General features: G+C 43.8%; 1 non-coding gene across 1 annotated transcript; it reads right to left on the bottom strand.

Moving 5' to 3' along the window:
- Positions 1 to 2,876: 2,876 nt before the first annotated feature.
- On the bottom strand, positions 2,877 to 2,958 carry trnan-guu (transfer RNA asparagine (anticodon GUU)). The gene has a single exon. It is a non-coding gene; the product is annotated as a tRNA-Asn (tRNA).
- Between the last annotated feature and the right edge of the window lie 4,556 nt (positions 2,959 to 7,514).

The following is a 7,514-nucleotide window of genomic DNA, read 5'->3' as shown; positions in this document are numbered from 1 at the left end:
ATGACCCCTGATGTGTCCCCGTTTTTGCTCAAAAATCACCAATTGGCTTCTCACATCTTATCAGCGATGCAAAAGGCAGGTTTGACTAATCTCCAGCAGAGCATGTTTGAACACCAGAGGGCAGAATGCAGAGGGTTTGTCCACGAAAGACACGGAGACGAAATGAAGATCATCTTTCAAGAAGTTGTACAGATTGAAGCCGGCACATGAATTTATCCCAATTCAGGCGATCTCATGGGTACAGATGCAAAAGGTAAAGGAAGCTGCATTGGCCTGGAACCAAACCCCTGGTTTCCCACCGGCAGGCGAGGGTTCGACCCTGAACCACCAATGCAAACACGGCTGCAGGCTGCACGTGCAGCGTTGGATACAAGTCTGGAACATGCAGTCTGGCAGAGTTCCTGTGATGAGCCTGCGCAGTCTCCAACCGCGTGCTACCTGTGGGTGACCAAACGAGTGGGTCAAGCATGGTCTTGAAATTCACTGAGATTCGAAATCACTTCACACCGCCACTGTAAAATGGTTAAATCAATAAGAGCTGTAGTTACCAGGCAGTGTTTACTTCTCTCAGAAATAAAGTTATAATCCAGCCCTATGTTCACCTATAAGATTTCACGACATGCGAAGAATTTCCTTTAAGCTGCAGCTTAAATTCTGCTCAATCACACAATTGGAGATTTATACTATTTTTCGTTTCATGTATCCCTCTGTCTCTGCGTTTCTTCACTTTCGGTGTTGCTCCCTAATGGACTTATCAAGCTTCCTTCAACGGCCAGGTCTGGAAACCCCGGATGGGGAAAGGCTTGTCGGATCTTCGTCCAATTGTTGGATTTCGACGGAATGAGTTTTGCTATTTTCCGTCTCCGTTTGCGGAAAATATAAACCGAGATGGGATTTCCCCTCCTCGGGTCCCATCACCTTCGGGTAATGGGAATGAACCCGATCGATCACTCGGTCTTAATATCTGTATTCTCATTGTTTAACAATAAAATTACTGGGTTACAGTTATTTTCAGGACACATTTTAGAAATTAATACATAACAGACATATTCGAAAACTAGAAGCACGTGGGATTAAAGGGTCGGTGGTAACGTGGGCAAGTAATAGGCTGAGGGATAGGAGGCAGAGGTTAGTGGTGAACGGATGTTTTTCTGACTGGGGAGAAATATGCAGTGGAATCCCCCAGGGGTCGGCATCAGGACTATTGCTTTTCATGTTATATATAAATGACTTGGATGTGGGAATAGGGAGTACAATTTCAAAGTTTGCGGATGATACAAAACTTGGCAACGGAGTAAATAGTGACGAAGATAATAGCAGACTTCAGGAGGACACAGATACACTGGTGAAACGGTCAGTCACGTGACAGATTTAACGCCGATCAGTGTGAAGAGATGCACTTTTGCCAGAAGAACATGGAGAGGCAGTATAATCGAAATGGAACAATTTATGGGGGTTCCAAGAGCAGAGGGACCTGGGAGTTCATATTCATAAAACAGGGCAAGTTGATAAGGCGGTTAAGAAAGCGTATGGGATACTTGGCTTTGTAAATAGGGGCATTGAATACAAAAAAGGAAATCATACTAATCCTTACAAATCAGTGGTTAGGCCTCAGCTGAAGTATATTGTACAGGTCTGGGCACTGCACTTTAGGATAAAAAGGCATTGAAGAGGATTCAGAGCAGGTTGACCTGGATGATACCAGTGATGAGGGACTTCGGTAATATGGAGAGATTGGAGAAGCTGGGATTGTTCTCCTTAAGCAGAGATGGTTAACGGGAGACCTAATTGAGATATTCAAAATAGTGAGTGGTTTTGAAAGAGCAAGTAGGGAGAAACTGTTTCCGTCTGGCAAGTGGGTCGGTAACCAGAGATCACAGATTTAAAATAATTGGGAAAAGAACGAGAGGGGAATTGAGGAGAATTTTTTTCACACAGAAGGTTGATAAGATCTGGAACGCACTTTCTGAAAGGGTGGTGGAAGCAGATTCCATGGGATCATTCAAAAGGCAATTGGACATCATTGAAGAGGACTAATTTGCAGCATTATTGGGAAGAATCTGGGGTGTGGGTCTAATTTGGACAGGTCTTCGAAAAAGCCGACACTGGCACGACGGCCAAATGGCCTCCTTCTGTGATGTAAGATTCTATGATTCTATGATTACCTTCTGAATCATTGTAATTGATGCTATTCAGCGTTGAGCAACCAAGAACATTATAACCGTGATATTCGGCTTCTCCATTCCCTTATCAATATCGCAGATTATAATGTCCAGGCGGGGGTGGGTCTGAATGGGGGATAGAGTGCGGAGATTGGAATGGAAGTCCAGCAGAATGAACTTGGCCTCATCAGTTTTTGTTACTTTTCCAACCAGTTGCCCGAAGCAGGCGGTGAACCTTCTTCCCGAGAGAGGATCGTCATTTCAGTTCAGAAGGAAAAAGGTATCAAGAAAATCGGGTAAAACGCACACAGAATGATCCGGGGCTTTTTGCACATCCCTTTTAAACAGACACAGACACGGAATAATCCGGAACTTACAGGACGTCCCTTTTTAACAGACACAGACACTGAATGATCCGGGACTTACAGCATATCCCTTTTTAACAGACACAGACACTGAATGATTCGGACATAAATCATCATGATGGTACATACGTTTCTCTTAGGTTGAACATAAGATTTACTCTTTTTACAATGACACCACTGTACAATCTGATACTTCGCGACCTTACAATCTCAACACCAACCTGGAAGGAACTGTTGCTGATTTCAGCAAATAATGCAAAACCCTCTGTCTGCCGTTTCGAGAAGGATGGGACTTTGACCAGACCTTCTGTGTGGATTGAAGGAGAGAAACAAAACATAAACACAATAACGACGAGGATGGGACTCAAACCCACACGTGCATAGCACAATGGATTAACAGTCCATCGCCTTAACCTCTCGGTCACCTCGTCGCACGCAAAAATATGCGAAAGCCCCTTTATTCAAAATTAAAATACTGGCTATGTTGCCAACCTGAAATCAAAACTGTAAATGTGTATATCCTCAGCAGGTCAGGCAGAATCTTTAAACATAGAAACAGAGTTAACGTTTCAGGTCGATGGCCATCACATGATTATTCCAACTCACTCAACTTGCGCCTTATAGATGGTTGAACGGCTTTTGGAAATTAGAAGGTGATTCACTCGCCGCAGAATATCCAGCCTCTGAACTGATTTTGTAACCATAGTATTCATGTGGCTGGTCCAGTTAAGTTTCTGGTTAATGGTAACCAATAGTATGTTAATGGTGGGGGATTCGGCGATGTTAATACCGAATCCCCACAGAAGAGATTTACTGTAAAGATTCCAGGGATGAGGGGCATAAGTTTCATGGATAGATTGGAGAAGCTGGGGTTGTTCTGCTTGGAACAGAGACGGTTACGAGGAGATTTGATAGAGGTATTCAAAATGATGAAGGATCCAGACAGAGGAGAAAGAGATAAACTGTTCCTATTGGTGGAAGGTTCAAGGACCAGATAACATAGATTTAAGGTGTTTGGCAAAAGAACCAAAGGTGACATGAGGAAAAACTTTTCTACACAGCGAGTGTTTAGGGTCTGGAATACACCGCCCGAGGGGGTGGTGGGGGCAGATTCAATAATTGTCTTCAATAAGGAACTGGATAAGTATTTGAAACGAAAGAGAATACAGGGCTACAGGGAAAGGGTGGGGGAGTGGGTCTATCTGGATTACACTTGCAGAGAGCCGGCACGGACTCGATGTGCCGAATGGCCTCTTTTCGTGATGTGACCTTTCTATGATTCAATTCTATTTGTCGGAGGCGATGCAAAGCGACCGGAGCGTGACGGAAATCGACCTGCTCATGTACATTCTCTGATAATAAATCCTTGTGTGATGCAAAGAAGAAATTCATAATTATGGTGCATATCTTTTATATTATACTGACGAAAAAGAGGTACTCGGTTCACCAGGCCGCCATTGTGCACATTGGTTGAAACTTCACCTCGATCACCCCTTACACTCCCAACACCTCCGTGTAAGATACAGTTGGGTGGTAATCCAGACTTTGCTGAATTGTTCAAACACGTGTAAACCAGCAATGCGGAAAAGCACTTCTTACCAATGAAGGGTTTTTGGTGAGGCGGCCAAAATGAAAAGCTCCACAAATTTTGGCAGCAGTGCGATTCGCACCTACATAATTCAGAAATGGAAGTCAGCATCTTAGACAACAAAGTTACTCACAAACACGGCAAACCATTCAGTTCGGATGACAAAAGTCATCAAGCAGAAACATTACCTCTGGTTCTTTCTCCACAGGTGCTGCCTGACCTGCTCAGCGTTTTCAGCATTTTCTGTTTTCATTCTTGAGATTTCACAATGGCCGTTTTCCTGAAAACACCAAATTTGACCCAAGGACAAAGCTCCAACTTCACTTTCCCCAGGCGCTTAAAGTCTGCGGTTTCGGAACAAAATCACCTCCGCGACGAACATTCAAAGGACCTTTCGCTCACGGCCAACCTCCTGTAATCGACACTTTTTCACCATTGCCGCTCTTTTCATTTCTCCTCATTCCTTTACAATTGGACATTTCCACAGACCTATTACGATCAAGCGGAACATTTCCGACTTTCCTGCACCGCCCAGATTGCTAAAAGTGCAGCTTTCATCCGTCTTTCGCAGCTATGTAGCTCCGCCCGTCTCTCCCGCACATCAACTGCTCGGGGAAAAGCGCGAACGACCATGGAAACAAAACCCAGTTCTTCAGTTAACATCCCCCGTGTCACAAGATACCCCATGGAAATTTCACGGAAAAGTATGCGCTGTCCTTCCGAATGCCAGCCCTGCTTTCTTTGAGCTTGTCTCTGGAGCAGATCGAAATGTATCGACTGGTTTGAAGGCACAAATGAACATTGATGCGAACGGGACATGTGCCCCCGAGAAACAGCGGTCGATGCAGTGCAAACTTAAAGGTGTAAGAATGTGAAAGTGAGTGTTAGAGTAGGCAAGGCCGCAGGAAAGTCTCAATGAAATCGACCATGATTGTGGAAGGAAGAAAATGCTGGAGGCAGCGGCAGGTCTGAATTTTGGATCACCCAACAGAGACACACGAGAATACAAAAACAGGATACAGACAAAGGTGCTGGGGCAGAAAGAAAAAGGACGAAATAAGAGGAATGAAATGAGAGTGAAAGAAAGAATGGGAGAGAGGGAGGTGAAAGAAAGAAAGAGAGAAAGAAAGATAGAAGGGAGAGACAAAATCAAGCGTGCAATACTCAGCCCGCAAACGGGCGCTGCTCCCAATCGGCTACACTTCGCCGCACAGACCCTCATCCCATTCACACCGTCCTACGATACACTGTCAATGCTGTGCAGTGAAACAGAGAGTTTAAAGGTAGAAAGACACTCACACCGTCCTACAATCCACTGTCAATGCTGTGCAGTGAAACAGAGTGTTTAAAGGTATCAAGACACTCACACCGTCCTACAATACACTGTCAATGCTGTGCAGTGAAACAGAGAGTTTAAAGGTATCAAGACACTCACACCGTCCTACAAAACACTTTCAATGCTGTGCAGAGAGACAGAGAGTTTAAAGGTATAGAGATACTCACCTTTTTTTTTCAAAAGTAGCACATCCCAGGAATAAGAGAGAGCGTGGGTTTGCTCTCCTGGTGTAGCTGAGGCTTGTCAGTCAAGAGTCCCCTCCTCCCAGTATTGGCTGTGGAGGAAGTACAGTGTAGATTTAATGAAATACCTTCAGCCTGACCGAGGTTATTCTGACTGGCCAGTAATTACTCGATCGATCTCTTTCTCCCTTTTAAACAACGGTACATCTTGAGCAGTCCTCCAATCCTTCGGCATCACACCTGCAACCAGGGAGGATTGGAAAACGATGGTCAGAGCCTCCGCTATTTCCTTCCTTGCTTCTATTAACAGCCTGGGATATATTTCGTCAGGGCCCGGGGATTCAGGTGGAGTGATTTGGAAACTTTCACTTTCCAGTTTGCAAAAGTTTGCACCGCTGGTCAAGATCACAAGTCTCGGTCAGAATTAGGACTACTTCCGGGTTTAAACTTCAAATCGTGAATTATACCCCGACCCCAACGAGACCAGAAACAAGAACGTGTTACAGACACATTCAATGAGACGTCTGTCTGAATAATGAAAGTGCGTTTTTGAGCTGTCATCTTGATATCTGTTCCCGCCTGAAACCTGAACAAATCCAAACACCACAGTGTTATTTTGTCGCTTAATTCCACAAATTAGGTGAAAATAATAAGTTGCATAAGGCACTGCTGGGAGTTGAATCCAGGGTCCCCTGTTTACTAGACAGATGCTTTAACCAGCTAAGCCACATCGCCAATTGGTGACAACCTGTCCACACCTCCTCTCAATAACATCTATCAGCGACACGTTACTGTCTGTTCGGGGTTCAGACCGTTTGATTTTGTCGATTTCGCTTGTCCGTTCACCTGTGGATCCCGATACTTCCTGCATTTTTTCGCTGTGTTCATCTTTGTGTATCCATCAGTGCATTGATACACCGATGATTATGTGTGCTTGTGTTTGTTACATTAAATAAATTCGGGGATCAGACAATTCTCTCTCTGACAGTAAAGAACTATTGAGCCGAACTTTATTGCAAAGTATTATTTCTTGCGGTGCTGAAACTAAAAACCGGAAGAGGAACAATCAGGGAAAAGGAGAAAAACCTGTGAGGGAAAATGAGGACAACAATCAAGATTTTTACCAGTACATGAAGAGAAAGAAGGGTGACTAAGAGTAATGTGGGCCCTTTAAAGACAGATGGAGGTGATATTGTAATTGAATATCAGGAAATAGCAGAATTGCTAAATATTTACTTCACAGAAAAGGATGAGGAGAACATACCAGAGGCACGAGGACAACTGTAAATAAATCATGGGGATTCATTACATGTAAAATAATGGCAATGGAGAAAATAATTAGATTAAAGATAGACAAATCTCCAGGACCTGATCGTTACCACCCGAGGGGACTAAGAGGAATAGGCGAGGAAATTGTACATGATTTAGTCATGATCGTTCAAAATATCTTGATTCAGGAATTGTTCCTTTGATTGAAACATTGTCAATGTCACTCCATTATTTAGGATGGGTAGCAGAGATGAAGTTGGAAATTATAGACCCATTAGTCTGACGTCCGTGGTGGGGACGTTACCAGTATTCGTTATTAAGGAAGGAATGCCTGAGCACTTGGATAAATATGAAGTAATCAGAGAGAACCAGCATGGATTTATAAAGGGTAAGTCAAGTCCAACAAAGCTAGTTGAACTTTTTGAAGATATATCTAACCTGGTAGATAATGGAGTGTCTATGGATGTTATATAATATTGAATTCCAGAAGGATTCAATAAGGTACCACAGAAGATACTGTCAACATAAATGGGAGCGCGTAGAATTTAAAGCAACCTATCGAAACGGGTTGGGAGTTGGTTAGAAGGTGGGAGGAAGAGACCCGGTGTATAA

This window comes from Heptranchias perlo, chromosome 20 (genome assembly GCF_035084215.1).
Source record: "Heptranchias perlo isolate sHepPer1 chromosome 20, sHepPer1.hap1, whole genome shotgun sequence".
NCBI classification, from domain to species: domain Eukaryota; kingdom Metazoa; phylum Chordata; class Chondrichthyes; order Hexanchiformes; family Hexanchidae; genus Heptranchias; species Heptranchias perlo.
Note: the sequence above shows the minus strand (reverse complement) of the source record. Positions and strands in the feature narration are given on the sequence as shown.